The 24,800-nt window shown below is 37.8% G+C and overlaps 1 protein-coding gene across 6 annotated transcripts in view; it reads right to left on the bottom strand.

Moving 5' to 3' along the window:
* The window catches only part of MAST4 (microtubule associated serine/threonine kinase family member 4), a 291,175-nt gene that overhangs the window by 229,395 nt on the left and 36,980 nt on the right, over window positions 1–24,800 (bottom strand). The gene's annotated exons all lie outside the window — the stretch shown is intronic.

Genomic DNA, 24,800 nt, shown 5'->3' with positions numbered 1-24,800 from the left:
CAGTCACTAGATGGCACTGCACAACCAACAAACTGTAAACCACTGCCCAGTCCAGGGACACAATAACAAACAGATTTATCAACGCCAGTGAAAAAAAAAAAAATTAAATTATCCTGTTTATATAAGGCACATTCATTTACACTGACTTTGAAGTTAAACGGAAATACAGATCCTCATTCTTCAGACTCGGTTCCTGTCATCATAGCCACAATACATTTTAGCAGCCTGGTCTTGACAATATGTCTAATGTCTCACTATTTTATTAAATCCCCTAAAACAACACAAAATGCATGTGAGCAAATACCAAGAAAGTACAAAAAAACAGGGCATGCAAACAGAAAAAGTTTTACAACCATCCTTCTGTAAGTGCTGCAGTGGCATGGTGTCATCATTTTGAAAAACCACACTGGTTTTGTTTCTGTAACATTTAAACTTTAATTCTCACTACAATTTTTTAGGAAGCCAAGCATGTCTAAGTGTTATATTTTTACAGTTCGGGTACTGAGACTTATCAGCCAGAAAATCTGTGCATCACCTGCATACTTGACTCTTTCATCCTTTTTGTCCACTGAAAGGAATGAGTCAAGGTCACAAGAAACACTGACAAAGCTGCACAGCAAAGCCCATTTTTGCTTACAGTTAGTCCCACAGCAATGCACTGTCTTCCCTACAAAGCATTTTGAATCCCTTATTTAGTTCCCTACGTACTTCATATTTCAGGTTAGTTATTGTTTTGGGGTTTGTTTTAAAGGTTTCTTTAATCAAATCTGCAGCTCATTGGAAGTGTACATACACTCCTCAAGAAATGCAACTGATTTCTTAATCTGCTTCTTCCGTATATTAAGACTCATTAATGTTCACAACAGACACTGAAGTATTTGATTAACTAACAGCACATGTCTTTAGCCATTTCCTAAGTGGTTTTGAGGTCATAAAGAATATTTACTTGATCATAGTTACTATTCAACTTCCACAAACACAGGCACATCTTAAATATTTGTATTTACACCTTCTAAGATACCTCACAAGATTAATTTAAAAATTAAATACTAATTACTCTTTTAAGAAGGAAGCAACTGACAACAGCTAACTTCTAAAAAAAACCAGCACTTTGAGAGTCTTTCCTGTAAGTCTAAAAGCAAATACTCAATCTGCTTACTGACTGATGGATCCCAGAGATTGTTTCATTCTAGACTTCAAATTAGTCCAAGCATCTGAAAATGACATGATCCCATCAAGGCTTTAGGTGAGTTACCAGCAAAAATTCATGCTCTTTCTTGAAACAGGTTCACACTTCAAAGTAACTAACCATATTTTAAATCTCTTTTTTCCTGAACTAAGGTTCATCAAGCTTTTAAACCACAGGAGGAAAAAAAAATCAACTCATGCCCTAAGCTCCCTACACATTAGCACTTAAGCCAACATAACAGAATTTTGCATATTCCATTCTCTCATCTTTTCCCCTTTTAACAAGATAGTCAAACTTTATGATTGTTCAAGTCACTCCCACAATGAACAGACTTGTGCATTCCACAACATGCAGTCTGATCTAAAGTCATTATTTCCAATTAAGCTGCGCTCCCTTTTCACAGCTTTCTGGGTTTCAGAAGAAACTTTAAGACAGTGCTATAGTAAAGACCCGCACAGAACCACCTAGATCTTCACATAATTAAGAGGCTATCCCAGCTTCAGGAAAGTATTATCTTTGAGAGCTAAGACAGTTTAAATAATAGCCCCCAGTAGCTCATAGTCTTAATAGCAATGCCCTGCCAGCATTCTCTCACAAAGATACCCTCTTCTTGCAGAGTGACTACTACACCAAAAGACATTTTTAAGGTGTAAGAACTACAAAGAAACAACATGGAAGTACAGGATTTAGTATTTTCATATTGACGGCAAACTCTTGCTTCACAGAAACAATTACACATATATCAACAAAGCACTTCTGGAAGCTATCCTAAGACTCACTCTTTTGCTTCCAAAGGCCCAAAATAATCTAAGAGCATGTAAAATGTGTATTTGACAAGAGTCTGTCAATTCTAACTGATAATGCAGTAAACCAACAAGAGTAGACAAGGATATATCCTTTAACAGCCTTGACATAACAGCTCTGGATGCCTGAGAAATGTGAGCGAAAATGGACTGCAGAAAGCATCCAGGCTTGCAAGCTACCTTCCTGTGCCAGCCTCTAGACAGAAACACGCACCAGAACTAGAGGGGTTTATAGCCCCCATTCAGACCTCATTTTAAGCAAAGCATTTATAATAGATGAGGCTTTCAGTCCTCAACAGAATCACCTTCCCTTCCTGACAGGCCAGCATTCAAGTAAATCCAAGCATCCAAGGAAATCAACAGAAAACATTAGATCCTACTTCCTTGGAACACAAAACTGGTTCTGAAGATGTACATGTTACATATTCAAATCCTACAAAGCAGTTGACTCAGTCAAAAAGATGCTACAATCATTCAGTAAGATTACACCAAATTCAAACAAATAACTATTAGCAAGACCTATTCCAACTTGTTAATACTTATTTGAAAGACCTCCTGGAAACCTCAACACCACGAAATTTCAGGCTGTGCATCTTATCAGATTATAAGATTAGACACTGCTGTCCACAGGACAACATTAAAGCAACTATCTAAGAAGACAGCTGAAATTCTACCAGAGAGATTTTAAATAATTTAAATTAAGATGCTTCTGCTCAGCACTCACTTTTGCTCATCCACAGCCATCACTGTATTGGTATTTACTTCACACTTACTAGCTATATGGTCGTGTGCTGGTGTTGCATGGCATGCAAACATAACAGGATAACCAAGGTTAGACTGGTTTCCCTTTTTTATCAGTCAGATTTGCAAGTTGTAGGTAATACAATAGCTATATCCTTGCAGGAAGCTTCCAACAGATACACATTCATGTTACATCTAGAGTATCTGGCTATCTCATGCTCTGCCCACTGTCTTATTAACTGCACTCAGGCTGCAGCCATACCGTTCTCTCAACACCCTTTGAAACCCTTTGAAAAGAAATGTTAGTGACCTCAGGAGCACTGGAATAACAGACAGCAGGTTTTTTAAGCTAAAAAGAGGGGAACAGTGAAAAATTAAAACTGTAAAAACAAATGTATTTGAGTTCCCTGTATTTAAAGTACAAGGGGGGTTAAGTTAGCCTTAGAGTTTATGCAGGCTGCTTAGAGAGGGATTTTTAATAAGTGCACATCTTGCCACCATCAGCACAGTCTCTGCTGTTAATATTCACAATGCATGGATAGTTAACCTATTTAAAAGCCTCCCTCCCCCAACATCAAATGCCTTCTTAATAAAGGCATTTTGAAGACAGAAAACACACAGCAAATACCAACCTATGACAAAAGTACCATTCCACAATATTTACATCTTTCCATACATTTGATTAAAAAATATGCCTGCTTATGTCATAGATATGATGAATTTCTACAAAAGCACTATAAAATGTAGGAGTTAACGGCTTTCACAAAACCCTACTTGTTCCCCTCACATCTGTGAACCTTAAAAAAGGAACAGAGTATTATTATAGGAGAATGGTTTAAAAACTACATAGAAGAGAATATAAAAATATCCTTACCATAGACTTCTACGCATAGATTTAGAGAACCTGTAGAAACAGGGATGGAATTTTGAGTGAAAGTCTCCTCCAGTCATACAGGAATCAATCTGTTCTCCAAAAATTTTTTTTCTGTATTTTCAAGCTATTAATTTTCTGTGTGAATAGAATCAGATACAGTCCTCTGAAGAAAATTATTCCCATACTGTACTATGGGCTTTTAACAGCTCACCTACTCAGAAAGGATTATACTAATATTTTTTAAAACCTCAGCAGCATTAAATCCACCTATCTACCATCATGTATTTATTCTAAAGCTAGAATGAATTCTCTGCTTTATAATTATATCATCAAATAGTCACATCAAGTACATCAGCCCACACGTCCTTATGAAAATTAAGGACGTGACAACTGATTCAAAATAAGACCTTGCATCAGTGTTCAGGAGCACAATTTGAGCCGAGTACATAATGAGGAGTGAGGCAGTCAGAAAGAAAATGCATTTCAGAAAATTATGGTACCAGGTAAATGAAGCTAAGAGAATGCAATCACACTGATAAAACAGGATAAGGAAAATAAGCTGTTCTGGGTTGCTGAAATGTGTTGCAACATGGAGTGTCTTTTTCCAATAAAAATTAAATGGAAATGAGAACTGAACTTGTCTGATCAGCTCCACTTTTTTTTTTTTTACACCCACTACAGTTTCACTGTCCAAACTACCTCACTCTCAGCCTCCCTCAATTGCTCACAGGCAGTATTTCTACTTCCCACAGAAACTGGAAAATACTGGTCAAGTATTCAGTCTTAAAAACATGAATAAAGATGTTCTATAATGCAATTCCATTTCTTCCTCCTGAATGCAGCACAACTTCTTCCTACCTCAGGTCATGCTCTTTATGCATATTCAGTCCTAAAGTTTCCATAGAAGGCCTGTGCACTGTCACCCATTTTATATCTCCCCCAGACAATCCAAAAAACGAGATGCACTCCCACATGCAGTATATCAAGAGCAGAAAATACCCAATGTAGTTTTACTGTTAAGGGGTTTTTTTAATTATTAACCCAAAGAAAATTACTTCAATAAGTACATTATCAAGAAATATACCAAATCACAGATGTTTAAAGAAGTGAGAAAGCATCAGGCTCCAGTCCTACGCAGATAAACGCATAGAAGCTTCCCTGATGTTGAAGAGAGAAATTCAGTCATTCACTAAAAACTTTGATTGTAAAGTTAAATGCTTAACAGGAGCATGGCTTCACAAACCTTACAAATCCCTTCTGTCTCTGGCATCTTCAAACATAAGCTATACCAGAAGCAAGTGTGCTAAAACCCACCACAAGTTCCACAGTGGTTAACGCTTTATGCTCCTAGCAGGCTGCTTTGATATAAATCCAACTGTTTCTTCATGTTATTTACACTGGGTTCCTCTCAGCATGCTGTCTCTCTGTCTTGCTTCTTTGCAAGTACTTGAAGCATAGTTGCTGGAACTCAATAGCACAGCAAGGCACTGGGGTTTTTTTGATGCAAGCTATACAAACTCACTTCAGCTGGGCATAGGGGAGAGGTATGTTCTTATCATTTAAATACTCTCTCTAAGTCTAATTACATTTGGCACAGATACATGAGTTTTGATTAGCTGCACTGACACAGAGAGCAACACTGAATATAATCTTATTAACAGATAGGATCATACTTTCCAAAAGCATCTTAGAATTCATTTAAAAATACACTTTTATCAATTAAGAGCATAGTGCAGTTTAGTTACTCCAGATGCTTGACAAGAACTCAGTAGAATCATGTTAGACTTGAAGAGAAAATGCCACAATGGTGTAGTACAGATACCAGAAAAGTCTGTCTTACAGTATCATCACAAGCAGAGGTGCAACCAAATTTCCATGGATGTCCTGCAGTAAACAGGAATCCCCTGCTTTTAGTCACAACAGCATCAGTTTTTTAAGAATTCTGCTTGTGGGTGCAATCTAGGGCTGCCTATGAATCACCACAAACCTGTATCAAATACATCAACCGAACCACACTGTTCTCTTTAAGTCAGCTGATGGTTGAAATACTCCACATTCCCTTTACCTACAAGTAATATTAATCCACTTTAGTTTTGAGTAGGGTTTGCAGAACTATGCAACTATTCTGAATATTTGCAGCTCTCAGAGAAACCTCTGCAGAACAAAAAACAACAAATAACTTACTGCACAAAGATAAAAGGAAACTTCTCCAAAACCTAGAACCACGTCCAAGAAACCATGGATAATGAAGGTTAGGAATGGATACAAAGGAAGACTTAAGAGGCCACAGGAATTTAAATGGACAAGGAAAGATCCCAGTTCTTGACCCATTCCCTACCACAATTCCTCAAAACCAAACAGGTATTTTTTCCACCACCACAGATCAAGAAGAAAGATCACTATTTATCCCACATATCTTAAATTCAGCATTGCCTCTCCAAGGGAAAGGTCATGTTCAGCTTGGGGTGAAGCCTAGTGGCATGGGTCATTCTAGTCTAGACTTCAAGCCTTGGATTATTTCACTTCCCCCTAAGACTTCCAGTTTCCTTGTTAGGACAGTGACACCAGTCTGTCAGCTATGGCAGGGACAGAAAGTAAGATCCCAGGCTCACTGTGAATTTAAAAGGATTATAGACAGAAAAGGACTTGTTTACAGGTAAATTTGCTCATCATTACAGCAACATTTGATTAATACATAAATGCAACCTGCAACTGGCACTGCAAACATGTCCTTGCCAAGGTAAAAGGAAACCCACAGTAAAACTCTGCAATTCACAAAGCATCACTTCTAACTATTGTATTTATTGATTTTATATCCCACATACATGCAGAAACACAGTCCTTAAAACTAACATCACTATTCAAAATTGTCCAGTTCATTATGTTGAACACGTGATGATGTACAAAGAGCAGCAGCAAAAAAGTCATGACATTTTCCTATAGCATCTTACCTATCATATCCTAAGTAGTAAAGAAACATTTTAAGAATTCTAAGGATCAACAGAGACATATCCACATTATCTTGCTACCCATTTCCCACTCATTCTAGGAATGCAAATCTGCATTTAAAACAATTGCTTTTTACTTGAAAACAAATCTGATGCCTTGTCAATTAAAAGCAAATAAATACAACTCAAGACAAATTTGAAGTATCAGCTATAGCAATGTTAAAAAATAATCAGGTTGCATCCAATCCTTTTTTAGAAACCTATTTACACATGATTGCACAGAAAATTGAGCACAGCCTTTACAGTATTCTACAAGGCCAAAAAGTGGCCTATAAATATGCATGCACACTGCTGTCTGAGCCAATTATTACTTTACCCTTGTTAAGATGGAACAGTTTTGTTACAATATGACAGAGTCCTTCAGTTCTTGAAAGCCTCCTGGGTGCTGCATCTGTACACACAGACTCAGAGATAGACTGCTCCCTTTCCAGGAAACAAAGGAAGCAACAGTATTTGTATTGAAGGCACTGCCTCCAATAATTCAGCCTGCCCTCAGTCTCCTTGAATACACACCCAGCTTCAACAAACACCAGAAGAAATAACAGATCTGGCAGAGAACACAGTTCTAAAAAAATATAATTCAACCCATGGTTAAAAGGGATCACATAGGACACTTTACTTACAGGTAATGTCAAGTCTTTTTTATTTTATTCTGACAGTCATACAGGTATTTTCTCAGGAATGCACATGATGTGCTAAGGCCTTTTGCTTCCTACAAAAAAACGTATTTCCAAACTAGGAGAAACTGTCAGCACTCTAAAAAAGTGAAGTCAAAGCATCACAAACAGAATGCTAGCCAGGACAAAGCTGTAGCAGATCAACAAGTCAGTCCTACTCACAAGGACACAGAGGGACCAGATACAACACAGCAGATTCTGTGAGGAAGTCTGTTTGAAAAGTTAACAAAAAAAAGCATGAAAACAGAGAGCAGTGTCCCAGGGGTCTGCCAAACCCACTCAGCTCTGCTGCAAAGGTACCATCTGGAAAAAGAAAATCCCACTTTTTGCAGCAGTACTGCTCCTCGGTACTGCCCGGGCATCAGGAAACATGCTCATATTTTACCTTTATTTCCACAGTTATTAAAAGGGATCTGACAAAGATAAAAAAAGCAAATCTACCCTTAGCTGCCCAGATGTGCAGCAGAGTGTGGCACTGCTATGCAGCAGGAAGGATACTCCCTTCCTGCCCCTGTCCCGATGGCCATCTTGTCAGGAAAAAGCATTTTGTGGTGTTGAAATCTGCCGTCACTGCTGCCACATCTGCCCATTGTAAAAGACCCAGAGAGTAGCTGGGACTCAGCAAGAGAAGGCTGGCAGAAGCACTCCTGGTTCCATCTGGGGGAAATCAAGGACACAACCCAACCACAAACCTGGTGGCTCTATGGCTCTTGCAGCCTGGGAAAACACCTTTGCTGGGGCAAAGAGACAAGAGCTGGAAACCCACAGCAGAAGAAAAATCACACACACACACACACACACACACACACACACACACACACACACACACCATTTCAGACACAAGGCACTGCAGGTTTATGAAGCAGGCATCACCACAGCAGTCCTGATCATTCCAGCAGGCCCACAGACACTGAGGAGCAGCAGCCGCTGACCCCCACTGCATCCCCACAAAGAAACTGCTTGGCAGGGCAGGGAACAGCCAGTTGCAAAAATCACATCTTCCTAAAACTAAGCAAACACTTCAGAGGGTTGTTTTGTTTTCACTGGTTTTCCTACTTTAAGAAATCAGAGAGATGACAACGAAGTTTTCAGTTAAACAGTAGGAACCACCAAGTTTAAACAAAAGTTATTAATACCGTGACAAGGGGCTATTTTCTTACCTTCCCTAGCATAAAGCCACTTCTTTGATAGCTTTTTGTTCTTCAGTTTTCTATGGTTGTATTCCTTTTCTTATTATCATATGCAGAGCCATTAGTAGCATTAGCTATGCACTATGCTTTGCTCTAGATAAAGATATTAAGCTAGCCACACTGAGTATTTCCTTAATTTCTCAATGAAAGCAGGAATTAGCTACACAGCAAACTGAAAATAACTTTGATATTTTAGAGACTACAGGCAGCATTTTCACGCTTAATTATTTTAATAATCCTTTTTACAGGTCAAGAAATCCATGACAAATTCATGGAAATAAGTAATAAAACTCTGTGCATGTGAAGGCATCCATATCCACACCTTTTTCAAACCTCTCCAATGCTTTATTTCTTACAGAGACTTTTAAGAAAGACTTTTTCCTGGCTCTTTAACTAGCAGGATGGAGATTTAGTAAAACTAGCCTTCAAAGTCACCTGCAATTGAAACAAAAAAAATTAAATACGTAAGAAATAAGCCTATTCATCTTCATCAGCTGTTGGCACCATCATCATTTGTCTCATGGAAAAAAATAATTCAGAGGAAAATATATACTCTCTGGAAAGAGGTGGTGTGTTATGGGTTTTTTTGTTATACCATGAATACTAATGAAGCAAGAGCACTTTAGTTCTTTATAAAATCTATTTCCATTCACATTCACCAATGAGCTCCTACACTACCTATAAAGGTTTCATTTATTCTATCACACTGGAAGCCTCAGAAAACTAATTTTTTATTCAAGTCTATCTGCTCCATCCATGCTCAATTAGGTCTCACTTTTCCCTCGGTTACAGCAAAATTAAAAATAAAAATGCAAGCTGAAACATTCCTGGTTCCACTGGCCAGCTCCATATAACAAACCACTCTAAAAAACCATTTTTTCAAGCACAGCAAGAGCTTCTTGACCATAATGCAGCTTTTGAGGGACCTTCTCAGCAACTCACAGAACTCCTACTCATTAACTTACTCCTCTGATTAATGGAAAACACATTTGAAATGCAGCTTTCTAGTAAGAATTGTGTTAAGAACTAGGAAGCAATGTTAAGTATAACTGGGCATTCCAGCCACAGTAATTCACAAGTACCTCATAAAAATGGGAGACATAATCTTCATACATAATAAATTTTTTAAAAATTTCAATTTATTATTCTTTATTTAGACCATTAAAATATTGAATAATCCATTTTGTCACAAAAAGTTTCAAATTCAGCATCACTTTTATTAGGAATAACATATAAAAGGGAACCCCAACACATTTATGCCAAGCAGGTACAAAACAAAAGAGAGAAACCCATGATGAAATGAGCTTGGAGTAAAAGGTTCTCAGCATGTAACGGAGCTGAAGTTGATCCATAAATCAATGCAAGATGAAAGCAAGAATATTTATGTGAAGGGATTGCATTGTTAATTTACAGTCTGATTGAGAAAAGAAATGCTTTACTTGATCAATGTACCAGTGACGTGCATGTGTGAACTTGAGAACAAATTAGTAATAATTACTGGTAGGCGTATCCTCTTGTATTTTTTAATTCAGTTTAACAAGCAGCAGAAACACATCCAAAAAATGCAGGTTTTTCCTGAGTTTGCCTTTAACACGCTCCTAAGTTTTTAAATAATGCAGCCTCGCCACAAGAGACCGTGCAGACAAGGGCTTTTTGATCTCTTTCTTCCCTGTTCAGTGCTGAGAAAAGACAGCACACGCCGTTACCGAACAATAGCTACCATGAAAAACCCTTTTCCTGAACTCATTTGACAGTGAACTAGAATAAGGCATTTATTTGATAGCTTTATAGTTTTACCCTTATCATCTAACACAGAATTCAGAGACTGGGATGCTTCTCCTTTAGCCTCACTAGTACAATTAGCAGAAAAAATATCAGATGGGTAAGACTATCTGGGCACAAGGATGCACAACACAATTTGCATTTGGCAGAGATTTGTCGTTGAGGACAATACTCAAGAACCATGTTTGTAATTTTAAGTGCTTCCACTGCATTTCAAATAATCTCTAAGCTGCCATTTGTCAGTCTCAGACAATTTACCCAGGTCTATCGTTACCAGGAGGGATTATTAACACTACCCGGCCTACGAAAGATTTTTATTCTTTTTTAGTCTGATGACTTTAAGTAGTACTACAATTAGGAAAAATCATGAAGACCATGTGAGAATGTAACCAGACAGGTGACACGGGATCATTTTAAATACATTTTAAATACCTTCTATTTAATTCTTTGTGTAAGCTAAGCAAGTAGCTGTCCATGCATTCTAAAAAGCCCCATTGTAAAACCTGCACTTATTAAGTAGACTTACCCTTATTTGTCCTGTCTTTTTTATCCAAGCTTTTCCAATTAAACAAGCATCTATTTAAAACAATTATACTGATGGCTGAGAAAAAGAAAGAACTCCACTTAGATCTTTAAAAATCCTATATTAGGGCCCATTAGGCAAAGAAATGATAGCAGAATGTATTACACATTTTATCTGAAAGAACAGACATTAGTATATATGTGTAGGGAACCACATGTAAAAAGACTCCAAGTCTAAACAACAACTGCATTCTTTATGAACTGTTTAGAGCTGCTATGGTTTATTCACCCTCATACAGAAAATCTAAAATTAACAGCAAAAGATGTATGGCTTTTAGAGATTTATGTATAGATCATATCACCTCAGAGATTTACACACAATTCTTCAGAAGTTCAGTATGACTTAAAACTCTCTAAATTACAAGGATTAGTTGTACACTAAATTACAGCAGTTGACTGGTATCACCATGAATCTCATAAGTAATTCAATGCAAGTTTTGTTTAAATGTCAACGTTGTAGGACTTAGCACAGAAGCACTACAACATCTGCAAGATGGTCGTAACCTCTCAACAAGAAGGGTTTTATAACAATATTTTCTTGAAGTCATCTGATTTAATAAAAAATAAAGTACAATCCTACCCATGATGTCTGACTCTGTGTTAAGGTCTTACTTCAGCTTTCTTTGCACCTTCCACTACTGAAGGAGGAGTGCTGTCAAAAGAGGGACAACAATCCCCTCCTGGTATCAAGGACTACTCAATATCTCTCGTCTGGAAGGCAGATGCACTGTTAATTGACTTGTAAATCAGCTTTGTGCATACTCATTTCAAGTAAGCAGCATACCTCATCCTGTATTCTCAGGGTTTCACCTTCTTATTCAAAATAATGAACGCCCATATCTTTCATAAAACAAAGTAAGTTGTCTACATCAATGACAAAAAATTTAAATCACACATAATCCTTTAATCTGTGTACAGTTACAGAGATTATCAACTAGGGCAATTCCAGACCAGTGGCTTCAAAATACAGAAGGAATTTTACCATTTCAATGTCTGAAAACAAATTAAATTTATTAAAGGGCAAAAATACTGCCTTTTCCATGGTTTAGAAATGTGTCAGTTTAGAAACCTAAAGTTCCTAAAAGACATAAAATGTCCATTTTTCAAATCTGTGCTCTTATTTGTGCTGAAAGCCAGCACAAGGGATGAAAAGGCTAATAAATTGATGAGATACAGGATCAAAGTTGTCTGGAAACCAACCATTTTTCCATTTAAACAGTTGACATGTTATCACCAAACATGTCATACATACAAAGACTGCCCAAGACAACTTCTTTCTTAAACTACAATCTAATTATTCAGGCTCTCTCAAGTACTAGGAGAAGCAATTTGGAATAATCTAACAAGATATCCGGAATACTTCTTTAGTTCCATCTATATATAGAAACAGAAGCTCCTTTAGATATATCTTTATCACCTACAGTACAGTTTCACTTCATTTTAGTTGGTTTCTTTGATTCTGATAGATAGCAGTAATTCACTAAACCATAGCTTGAAATTTAAATAAAACAATCTTGCTAAGCCATACTAACGAGATTCCACTAGGAAAAACATGCCGTGCTAAAAGCTTTGAAATTTATGACTTATGTGACTGCATATCACTATGGGAGTTAACCCAGTTTTTTAGTGATGTTCAACTGCTGTATTAACTGGACATCTTTAATACTAAATTTAAAAATTATTGAAAAAACTATTTCACAAAAAAAAAACCATTGAATCATCTTAAGTTAATAAGATGATTATTACTATATTTTACTTCATTTCAATTACTAAACCATTCTGCCTTAACATGTGTTTTACTTTTCTCCAATTCTCCCCTCCATCCCAGTGGGAAAGTGTGACATGAGTGAGCAGCAGTGTGATACGTAGTGATCAGTTGGGGTTAAACCATGAGAGATGCATCCCCCACTTGGAATTTAGCATAAAAACACAGGTAAAGCACAGCAACTGGGATGCACAATTTGGTTTCTTAGCCACCTCATCTTAATTTTCATAGCAACTTCAAAAAATTATTGATAACAATAAGCAGTTTATGGACAAGAGGGCAAAAAACTTTGCATGTCAAAGCTATGTCACAGTGATTTGTACTTCAGCAACCACTAACCTTCCTCTGGCTAGCATTTGGATGTTGCCTTAGCTATTTGAAAAAGACTCTGCATCACAATGATTATGATGATAATGATGATGATGATAATAATAATGTTTAAGTATCTAATTGATTTGGCAGAATATAGCTTTAACATTTGTTTTTGTGAAAACTTCAAGCATCAAATCAATCACCAGACTTATCAAAGTCACTCAGGAGGGAAAAATGCTATGCAACATTTCTGCAGTACATTCCTTCCCAGGAAGGTCAATATCAAACATTTCAAAGCCCTTTTTCTGAATCCCAAATGTACCATAACCCAAGGTATTCTGACCTCAATTAGGGATCTACTCTGTAGGACTCCTGCCTCCACAGTCCTTTCCAATCCAGGGAACATAGGATCCAGAATTCTCTCCTCTAACAAGTAAACATTGTGCTGTCCAAAGACAATGAAATCAGTAACCTTCCAACAAAAAAAGGGATAGAAAATATATACATGCCTGCTCATATTTTATAAAATCATGCAGGAACTAGTGCAAATCACAGATCTGTTTAATAAGAAATGCAATCACTCTAAATTACCCTTTATGTTTTGGCTGTTAACTTAGATTCCCAAGCCGTTCTCTCCCTCGTAATACTACTGCTTCATCTATTTTTGCAGATGCAAAGGTGCAGAACTATGTGTATGCAGAAAGATTTAAGGTGCTGCACCACATTTGTCCATGCCCCATATAAAGACTATCAATTATATTGCCTTTCCCCTCACCTCTTACACTGCCAGACTACCAGGAGGTCACACAAGAATAACATGAAACAATGGACTCTCCATGAATAACTGCTAAAGAATGTGAAGGACTGTAAATCTCTTCCAAGCTACTACCATGCTGTAGTTTCAAACACACATTATAGCCTCATTAAGAAATACAGTACTGTTAGGAATTCTGACTCAAGCAGAAAACCAAAACTAACTAACATATATTTTCTCTGTAACAGCATTTCACAAAAACAGTCATCTTTAGAAATTCCTAAAACCTCAGCTCAGGCTCCTGGTTCAGAGTTTCTTTACTCATACCTTCCCTAAAGTGGCAGGTAGGGGAGAAACTTCCCAGGTGCCTGGAGGAAGCAAAGAGGAATTAGAAAGAAGAGGGAAAAGGCAATTCCATCCTTTACCTGCTTTCCTGATTCAAGCTCATCTGTCCCCCTTTACAGGCATCTTAGCTTCAGTCAGGATTCACTATTACATCCATGTTCTTTGGCACATTTCTTCACTAGTAGCTGCAGTGCTTCCACAGTGCAAGCTACTTCCCCTAACTACAGTTTGCAAGGCTAAGTACAAGAAAGGAAGCAGTTCAAGGCCAGAGTTAGGCAAAGAATCAGGAATGAAGCAATACAAACCTCCTAATGCTTAATATTTTTTTTTAATACTTTCATATTACCATTTGAGTCTTCATTGTTCTCCAGTTTGTACTGCAGATATGCTTCTCCTTACTGCTCCCATAAGATGACTGGCACTGCTGGGTGTTTTATCTCCACAACAATGACCTCCAGGTGTGCATCTCATTATGCACTGCCTGTAAACACTTATTCTTAGAATTAAGCATAAAACAGAAATCTGATCTCAGATTTCTGTCCCATTCTCCTCATTTAATTAAGGTTCTGGAAATATTCAGCAACACACTGCTGAAACATACCCTCACATATTCAACATGTGAGGCTGCAGTCCCTGCCGGCCAACAGATGGATGTGTGATCTCACAACAGCAATATGTGTAGTCAGCATTTCTGCTAAGACAATGGTCCTCTAAGACAGCCAACAGTGCAATCACAAAAGTGTCTAGATGAAATGTGTTGATGTTGACAGAAAAATCTCAAAGTGCCTGATCAACAAAATGTCTGCATTAAATTCAGCACTATAACCTTTCTTAAACTCAGAGCTTAAGGGTCTTAAGATTAACTCAGTCAATAAAATTCTTCTCTGCCTCTATCTAAAACACAACTGCCCAAACAGCAGCAAGCTCTTCCAGCTGGTTCCATCTTGGAAAGCCAACGGACTCCAGAAAAGGAAAGGATTCTAGCTTCTCTAGACAAGATGAAAGAGTAAAAGAAAAACAGGCAATTTGACATGAGCCTATTAGACCTTACCAGGTGCTGAGCCTATACATGCTCTCTAAGTCACTGAACAACCTACCACAACTGAGGTTACTAGAGAAAGGCAGATCTTTCCCTCCCTTGTAATTGTCTCACAGCAAAGCAGGAAAACCAAGCCCAGACGGTACACTGACCTTACAACTGCATCCCCCCAAGACATACAGACTTGAAGGAATGAAAGAAACAAAGGATAAAATGCTCAACTTATCCACTCACTTCCACCTCTCATTTTAAGCCAGTATTTAACATCAGGATAAATGCTACATTGTACGATGTGTCAAAAAGGCAGCTTAAGGAGGCACACATTCATCCCCAGGCTATGGATTACACTAGACTCTTTGCAGGACCTGTCCGCATTCCTCCCAAAGACAAAACATGTAGGGCAAACAGAAGGGAGACAGCAGTATACCTATCAGGTCCTACTTCAATATCTCACTAAGAGTCTTCAGAAGATTAAGTAAGGGAAAATTCAGATCACAGTAAGTAAAAGATAGTACTTAAGTGTGGTACCAAATATAATGAGGGGGTTTGGTACAGGAAAAAAAGACTGTTTAAATTCAACAAGGCTCCTTCCCCTGTTGTAGTGTGCTATGTTAGTTTGTTTAATTGCTCCCCCATTTTGTACAATGGTTCTGCCCTCAACTGTTTTTCCCGCCACTGTGTTGCCAGTCATTCTGTTGCCTTGGTTACTCCCGCCTTGAGTTATGTCAATCCCCTGGTTAACTCCCAGTTCCCCTCCCCTTGTTTCCTTACATAGAGCATACTCCTCCCACCCGGGGCCCTGCCAGTCACTCCCTACTCCACCTAATTTTCTAGAAGGTTCCTCACTTTGGGAGATATGATTGGCTGTGGGACCGGGGCCCCTTCTTTGTTATGTATCGATTGGTCTCCCTTTACTGTCTATTATCATAAGTTCACTCCCTCTACGCCCTGGATTGGTTCTGGTTGAACCCCTCCCCTGGATTCCTCCCCCCTTTATAACTCTGTTGCAGTCGTTCTTCGTGGTCACTCCCTATTGGACACAGGTTAGGGGCAAGCCAGATTGTCACTCCCTGGCTGGCCTCCATCTAGGTAATAAACCTGACCGTCCCCAGAAAGTGTCCGTCTCTCGTCTCGTCATTCCTTGCACCTTGGTATTGGACTCTCAGCGTGGTCTCGTCCCCACAGATGCAGCCCGAAGCCACTGCCACCAAGGGGCATTCGTAGGAGCGATCCTGGGGCCCTGCCACCGGGGTTGACTCCCCACTGCTGTAGCAGCCAGCTGGCTGCTCTGCTAGCCAGACGGACATTCTTTTAAGGCCACTGACCACTGCATTCCCCCTTGAAGGCATGCCTTTCTTACTTTCATTGTCAAAGTCCTAAGTCCAAGCCAAATGAAACTTGCAAGGTTTTAGGAAAAAAGTTGTTTCCTAAACTTCATTCTTACTCACTTTTTGGAGAGTTCCTCTGAAGTTCCACAAGGAGAGAAGAACTGTTGCACTTTCATATTCCAAGACACCTGAAGACAGCCTGGCATTTAGATAGCAAATTCCATGGGCAGTCTCCCTCCTAGGTTCACAGCAGTTTAAAGGCGACAACATTTAGGGCTTCATTTATTAAGAAACAGCTCAGCCAGTATTTTGAGATATGCCATCAAGCATACAAAGATCAATTCTCTGAACAGACTAAGCTTTACTGTTAGGGACTCCACCAACCAAAAAGTACAGTACACTTTGAGAGCTTTTACAACTTCACATTACAGTCAAGAAAAGAAAAATCATATTGATCAAGTGTGCTGGTCTACGAACATGACCTCATGTTTGTTTCACTGTCATACAGGCTTAAGTAGTGCCAATGGTTTACCTCTACGTATTGAGAGACCAGAAATAAACTTTAGTTAGCATAGAGCATAGAACAAATTACAATTGCCAAGTCATGGTACAAACACAGTGAAAATTGAAGATCAGTATTCTGTCTTGTAGTTGTGAAGTGCAAACATAAAAGTCTTACAAATCAACTTTAAATATTAAGACTCAACTTCTTCATGAAATTATTTGATCATTCTTTTATAGTTTTGGAACACTAGATTTATGTGACCAGAGTCAACCCTTTTAAGGGAAGGTCTCCTTCTCTCTCTCTTCCCTCATGAAAAATGAATTCCCCAATAGTTCCTATCCTACCTTTAATAGCAGCTTGCCTGAAAGAGCAGAGAAGCTAAAAACTGTCTTTCGCTATCAACTGCAAGCTCATTCATGAGTCAGGCCAAAGCTATCTGCTTTCCAGGTAAGTATGAACCTGCTCACATCAACCCCTGCTCAAAAATCTTAAGAGAGGAAAGCCCAGGTCGTCCAGATGACACACAGCTCCTGAAATCTGTATACAGAAGTCCATACTGCAGATAATTTAACATGGTGCCTAGAAACTTACCAGAATAAGCCACTAAAGCATCACTACCTCAAAACAACACTATCCATTTATCATCAGGACCCTAACTGATAGAATATAGCACCCAGGCCTTACCATTTGACTTCAGTCAGATTCAGTTAAAAAAATTGGACAAGCAAATGCCTAGGAATTGTATGTCAGGACCTTACGCCAACATATTTAAACAACAGGACCACGACAACTGCCCGAGCTCAGGCTCACAGTTACTAGCTCACACAGCACTGCTGGAGTGACAAAGGTGGTTTACAGCTCACAATCATGACTCTTGCATCCATCACCTTTTGTGTTAACAGCCAACACACTGAACTGTGCTGCCACACTGGGCAGGGCAAGCACCCAAAGAGATATACAGAGCATCAAAGATACAAATAAATGTTCCTTATAAGAAAGAATTTTCTTCCATCCTTCAAAATCCCCCTCCCTTTATGCTGCAAAGAGCTGGAATTCTTGGGCCATCACTCAAAATTTTGAATTTAGTTGTACAAAATTAAATAGCCAACATGGAAGACATGAAATGCCCAAGGTGAAAGGATTCTAATACAGATCTAAACATTTACAAATATATATTCCTATACTAGAAATCTATTTGATATTGAAGCCTCAAGCAAACAAAAAAATCGCACATTGCTCTCAGAATCAAGTTACTTTTTGCTCAAGAAATGATATCCTGACATCTTATACAGAAAGATGGAAGGAAGCTTAGCACAGAAAGTATTATTTTTAATTTTTTTTAAAAAAAGCCTGTACCCTTGTTGATGCACAACATAAAGCAGAATTAAGCACAGAAGTATTTTTCATTCTACTACATTCAGTATTTTTCTTCTACTTCAATCAGTATTTCCTTGTTTCAGATCAAAGTCAAAGAAGAAACAGCCCCTGGAAGCAGCTAATTTGCATACACACTGAAAAATATAATAATTTACATCATAAACTCCCTAAAAATGGCCTAGATTTGTGCATGATGTTTAAGTACCTGCAGCACATCTTCACTATTACATCATCTGCTCTGAATTTTAATTAAGGAAATGGCAAAATTATTCATTATTTGAAAACATGGCCACACTTGCAGATTAATCCAGTTAGTTAATAATCCACTACCTATTCCCTCAGATATATACACACACACACATACATATATACGTGTGTTTGGATAGAGGGATAGATGGATAGATGGATAGATGGATAAATGGATAGATGGATAGATGGATAGATAGATAGACAGACAGATAGATCAATCGATCGATCGATAGATAGATAGATCGATCCTGGGTAAAAGTGGACATTCTGTTGTCAAGAAGAAATTGGGAGGGGGCAGGGGTTGGCCGTATAAAATTTTACTTATAAATGTGTACACTTCAAATACATAGTAACACATATAGAGCCAAAATGTGTTAAGAAGAAAATTTAAAAAAAAAACATATACCTTTGGAGTTCACATAAGACAGTGACTCACAGAGAGAGAGCAGGTTTCCAATCACTGTTACTAGCACAACTGAAGCTAATGTGCATCTAGGGGATGCGTTTTGCTCTGCATTTCCCATTCTATAACATTATGGATTTATAAAAGCAGAGTCTCAGAAAGAAAGATCAATGTATGACAGTTCTCTTTGATCTCTGGGTTTACTTACTTCTGCAAGTGAGATCAGATGTTAAAAGCCACAGGAATTTACCACTTTGAAGTATTTTAACTTTTCATTAACTGGAACAGTAGTACCCGATTACCAGACAAATTCAGAAGGTAGAGCTTATTTTATTTTTGCAGACTTAAGCTTGTTGCCCAACTAATAGAAAATCCAGTACTTAATTTAATTTTCAGGAACGTGATTTCTTATTACTATTTGAGCTGTGGGAAAGAAAGGGGTATTTAAGATAGTTGACCTATTTTGCTCTGGAATGAACAGCGAAATATCCCCACTCAAATTCCAAGAAAAGCCACTAAGAGATAAATATATTTTTCTTTTCATGTTTACTCAGCTGACAAGCATGACCCTGAGCACAGATCAAATTAATAAAGGCCACTCTGCCCTTTCTCAAACAAAGTAAGATTTTCTAATGATTATAGGAAAGGAAGACTGAACTGTTTAGTCTGATTAAAACTGGTGGGTTTTAATACCAGCATTCTTTAAGGTCCTTAAAATAAAAACAAAGGATAAAAACAGTGGAAGCACCTAACAAATGTGCAGCTTTTTTAAACAATTAATCCCAAAGTAGATCTATTTGTAGATGATATGCTATGAACTCAGTTTCCTGAATGGAAAATACATATTTGTATCATGTATAATTTTTGAATATTTATTTTAAATACGTAAAGTGTGACCTGAAGATAAAATATGACAAAGTTGCATTTTCTGTCACTGTTTAGCACTTTGAAGGCATTCTATGTATGATTTACTATTTTTATGTAAGATTTCATGACAGTATCCAGAATTGGCATGACAGCAGAGAAAACTAAAAATTGAAAATTAACAACTATACTCCAGATAAAAAACTTTCTCTAAGAAAGGAAATACAAGAACTTCACTGTATAACCACTAGTCTGGACAAGAAGGCAAGAAAGTTTTTGTTTCCTTCCTTTTTGGGGAAAAATATTGGAAATCCAAAGAATGAGAAAATTACTTGCCATGTTGTTTTTTAAAAAACTTTAACAATTTTAATAACTTTAGTGATTACTTCCTATTTTGTTTTTTAAGTAAGTTGTCCTATAGTTCTGGTCTCAGACTGTTTCATTTTGTGTGTACAAACTGAGGGGGAAGAGAAAGAATCACTAATGAAATGTATGTGATTAGATTGGTAACCAGAGAAACAAAGCAAAACAAACAACAAAACAAACAAACAAATAAATAAACAAACAATGCAGTACCATAGTAGTTCTCTTTTCTGATTTGCTTATGAAAACAATCCACACACTACAGGACTGCAAGATAAAACTGCAACACTGACAGCACTGGTGACACAAGAATGAACTAGAGGAGTATGAACATCTACCAAGAAACAGCTGCACAAAACCAGGCAAATTATTATTAAATTGCCTGCCTATTTATATTTAGTTTCTAATTCTGTCCATCTAATTTCTATGTAATAAGTTTATCAAATATGATCCAAGATTTCAGTTTTATCATCTGGACACCGACACACATGCTAAGGAAAGGAACTGACTTCATTTTAAATTGGTCATTTTTTTACTACCAATACCAAATTTTTTCACCAGACAAAATCTTACTGTTTATTAAATTTACTTTCTCCACTAAGAAGTTGGATCTGAAGTAATGGAGCGTCCTAAGAGGGAACAAGGAAATGCAGTACTAAAACAGGTTTCCAGAAAGAAAGCCTGCTGACTCACACAGGATGAGCTTGAAAACAAAGCACCAGCTCATGGAAGAAGGAACTTTCTTGACCAAAAGAGAAAAAAAACACAGTGCCAAGGCTTAACTAGAGTATCAAACCGCAAAGAAGCAGTAATTAAACCCTGGAAAATCCTGAACTTCCCAGAAAAACAGAAAAGCCAAAGACACACCAGGAAAAGCAAATTCCAAAAGCCATGACAAGAGCAGGAATATATTCCTGAGGTGCTTCTACTAGAGGCAGCATGGAGAATCCAGCTGAAGTAACAAAAAGTGGCAAGAGGCTCTGTCTACATAATAACACAGGGGTAGTACCAAAGCATATGACAATGAGTTAACAGAATTAGTGCAGTCTAATCCTAGAAACACAACCCTGCTTTACACATGGCTCCCAATACATGTCAAGCCCATGTGCACTCACCAAAAAACAGGAGTGGTAAGACACACATCTCCATGTGCCAAGGGCACTGCTTTTCCCAGATTTTCACCATTTGACCAGGGATTGATTTTCAAATACCTACATCATTAACAAACAAACAGGACTACAATTACATCCAAGTTTTCAAGTGATGGCCACAAAGAATGCTTAATTAGGTATTCCTTACATGCACTTATGATGTTTCAGTTTTCTAAAGTCTGCATATACCACTGATACAAATATGTCTGGGGAAAGTCCATTTTGTTCCCAAAGTCTTAAAAGAATAACATTTATCATTATGTTTTAAAATCAACTTGCTTACTGTTGCACATTAATATTCACATTAGTGTAATTCATTATATATCATGGCTATATTACTTAAAAGATTTCAATTTTCTGAATGGTGACCAGGTAGTACAGATTGAAATATCAGTTGTTCTTGTGTATTACAAAGACTGTCCTTCCCTAGCTACTATGAAGTCTTAAGAGAAAATACCATCTTTTCCTGCCCCGCCTTTAGAAGCAGAGGGTGAGGTGGTAAGCAAGACCAAAACCTTTCTACATGGATTATTTCTTCACCCCAACTCTGTCCTCTTCCTATTATTTGTAAGAAAATCTGTGTCAAATAAAGGAAACAGCCTGTGTAAGATAAAGGAAACATAAAGGCAGCATGGTTGATGTGGCATAAGAAAGGTGAAGCAGTGACAGCAGCAGGAAAAGACAAAATTACAATGTTTAAAAAAAACAAAAGGAAAAAAAAAATCAGGTCAGGAAGTAAGTCTCAGTCATCCACCCCTGCCTTCTACTCCCACATCTTTGTCATCACTCAACCATAGCGCAGCAAAAGCAATTATCAAAAAAAAAAGAAAAACCACTCAAGACTGACTCAATTAAAATTGCCCATTGCCTTTCCTAGATACATCTAAATGACCCCTAAGCAGAGACGTTTTTGAAGCTTCTGTGAACCATCTCCCCAGGGGCAACTTCCCCGGTGCACAGTGCAGTTCAGCCACAGAGAAGCACTGCATCACCCCTGTTCCACACCCAGGGCTGGTGGCAGGGATGAGGGAGCCCTCCTCTGTCCACAGAACCAGCACAGCTGCCACTTCCTAGTGAAACAAGGCTTGGGACAGCGATGTGGGCTACCTCCAAATACACCATGCTGAACTTGCAATTGACCAGGAAACTACAGCATGGCAAATGTTTTGAAGCTTAGCTAAGAGGAGACATGATGGAGAAGCACCTTTCCAGGCAGACTGGCACCCACTGCTTACTGTTTTATGGTAACAATTTTTAAACTTGAAAGTAGTTCTTCCAAACATTTAGGACAAAACTGAAATAATCACTGAAAATGTCAAAATTTTCCTCATGTCAGAAACTGAAAGCACACCTTCTTCTTAAGTGCTGATGATTAACTTTGCGCCAAGATGGCTTCTAGAAGCCATGGCTGCGACAACATCTTAAATGACTTACCTCTCATGGCAGACTGCTGTAAACAAAGTGACAGCAGCAATAATTTTGGTTTTGATTTTCTGGGGTTTTCTTTTGTTTGACTTTCTATTTTGGTTAGTTTTGGGGTTTTGGACGGTTTGGCGGGGGGGTGAGAGTTTGGGTTTTGGGGCAGCAGGAACGGTTTTGGGTTTGCAGGCCTTTTGTTTGCTTTTTCTTCTGTGGGAGCAAAGCAGGAGGAAAGGAAGTAAAGAAACTCACAAAGTAAAGGTCAGTGTGTCAGTAGGGAAAAAAATCCCTGGTTTGATCAAAGAAAGCACTAAAAGCTACCACAACTGTCCTACTAAAGGTTTTTTAAACTCTGGTTACATAGTATTTAGTCAGACATCAACTATTTGTAAACAGACTGCTTCAGGGTAATCAGGAATGTTCCTTGATGCTAGCTAGTGACCCACTGCATTACCCTTTGATAGTATGTTTATTTTACAGAACAGAGATGAAGAATAAAAGGGATGAAAAAAATACATTTTCTTCAAGTCGTGGATTTTGTCTGCGTTGACTGAATCATTAGGGAAAGGAATTTGCAAGAACTTTCTTACTCAATAATGCCCTAAAAATCAAGAAAATCTGGTACAAAGATAATACAGGCTATGTTCAGTAATTTTGTTTTTCTCCTTTCATGCAGCATTTAAAAGATTACCATAAAGACAACAATAATGCTTAATGACAGGTAATTTGAGTTGTTTGAAGACACTGGAAATAGTACATTACTTAACAATGTTACTCAAGATGGAAAGCAAGGCCTAACAACTCAAGTGGAATGCATGACATGCTTGCCGAGACAAAACAATACCTCCTGAGACAAAAATAGTTTGAAGCTAGCTGCACTTTTACAGGTGAATTTATTCCTTAGCAGACCCAGAGTGTGTCATGTTAAAAAAAAAATCCACTGACACTTCAGGTTAGGAACACTATAAAACATCCAGGTAATTTCATTAGTATACTGGAAAGACAACAAGCTTGTCTGCATCTCTGCATAGCAGGACCCACTATTTTTCTAGAATTTACTACTAGTAAATTCTGTGAATGAATGTGATGTGAATTTATCAGATGCGGCTTCCTGGCTCTCTTGAGCTCCAATCACAACAACGAAACAGTTTCTGTGCTCTCTGATGTGTAATAAACTATGGCAAAATCAAAGCGTTATACTATTATGAGAAATATCAAATCAACACTCTGATTCAACTGATACTTGCTTTTAATCACATACACAATTTGAAAGCCAACATGGGGAATGGTATGAAAATGCAGATATTACAAGATGAAAATTAACTTCCTCATAAGATTGGAATAATCAAACTGACTTCAAGCACAAGTTATCTGTCAGTATTCCAGGGCAAAGTATTGGCGTTTTTTACAAAAATGTCTGATGTTATAGTCCAATGTCTCTTGCAACTTTTCATCAACTCTGTAACAAAGAGGCAAACTTTTTTTCTCTTTTTTTAATGAAAAAATTGCAATTGTCAGCAACATAAGTGTAACTAATACTGTAATGATGTCTTTGGTATTCCTTCCACCAATGCAGCAGAACTCAAATATTTAAAATTGCTCAATTGAATTTTCTTAATCTCACAAAATTATTATTTTTTACCAGGAGGATTACGACCAAAATATTTCTAAAGTTTGACTGCAAAAAATAAAAATGAAATATAAGCAAATTAATCAAGACCCTAATTAATGGGAAAAGGAAGTATTCTCTGGTTAGAGTTTACGTCCATTAAAAGTAAGTCCTTAAAAGGAAGTTTATTACACGAGATCAAATATAGAGAGCAAATCTTACAGTATCACAGAATTACCTACGTTGGAAAGTACCTTTGAGATCATCCAGTCAAATCTATGACCTAACACCACCTCATCATCAAGACCATGCCACTAAATTGTCACATCCTGTCTTTTTCTAAACACCTCCAGGGATGGTGACACCACCAACTCCCTGGGAAGTTCACCATCAGTCTCTGGGCCCGGCCATCCAGCCAGCTCCTAACCCAGCACAGAGTGCTCCTGTCCAGGCTCTGGGCTGACAGCCTCT

This window comes from Zonotrichia albicollis, chromosome Z (genome assembly GCF_047830755.1).
Source record: "Zonotrichia albicollis isolate bZonAlb1 chromosome Z, bZonAlb1.hap1, whole genome shotgun sequence".
In the NCBI taxonomy this organism is placed as follows: domain Eukaryota; kingdom Metazoa; phylum Chordata; class Aves; order Passeriformes; family Passerellidae; genus Zonotrichia; species Zonotrichia albicollis.
The sequence above is the reverse complement of the archived record's forward strand: the minus strand, read 5'-3'. Positions and strand labels throughout refer to the sequence as shown.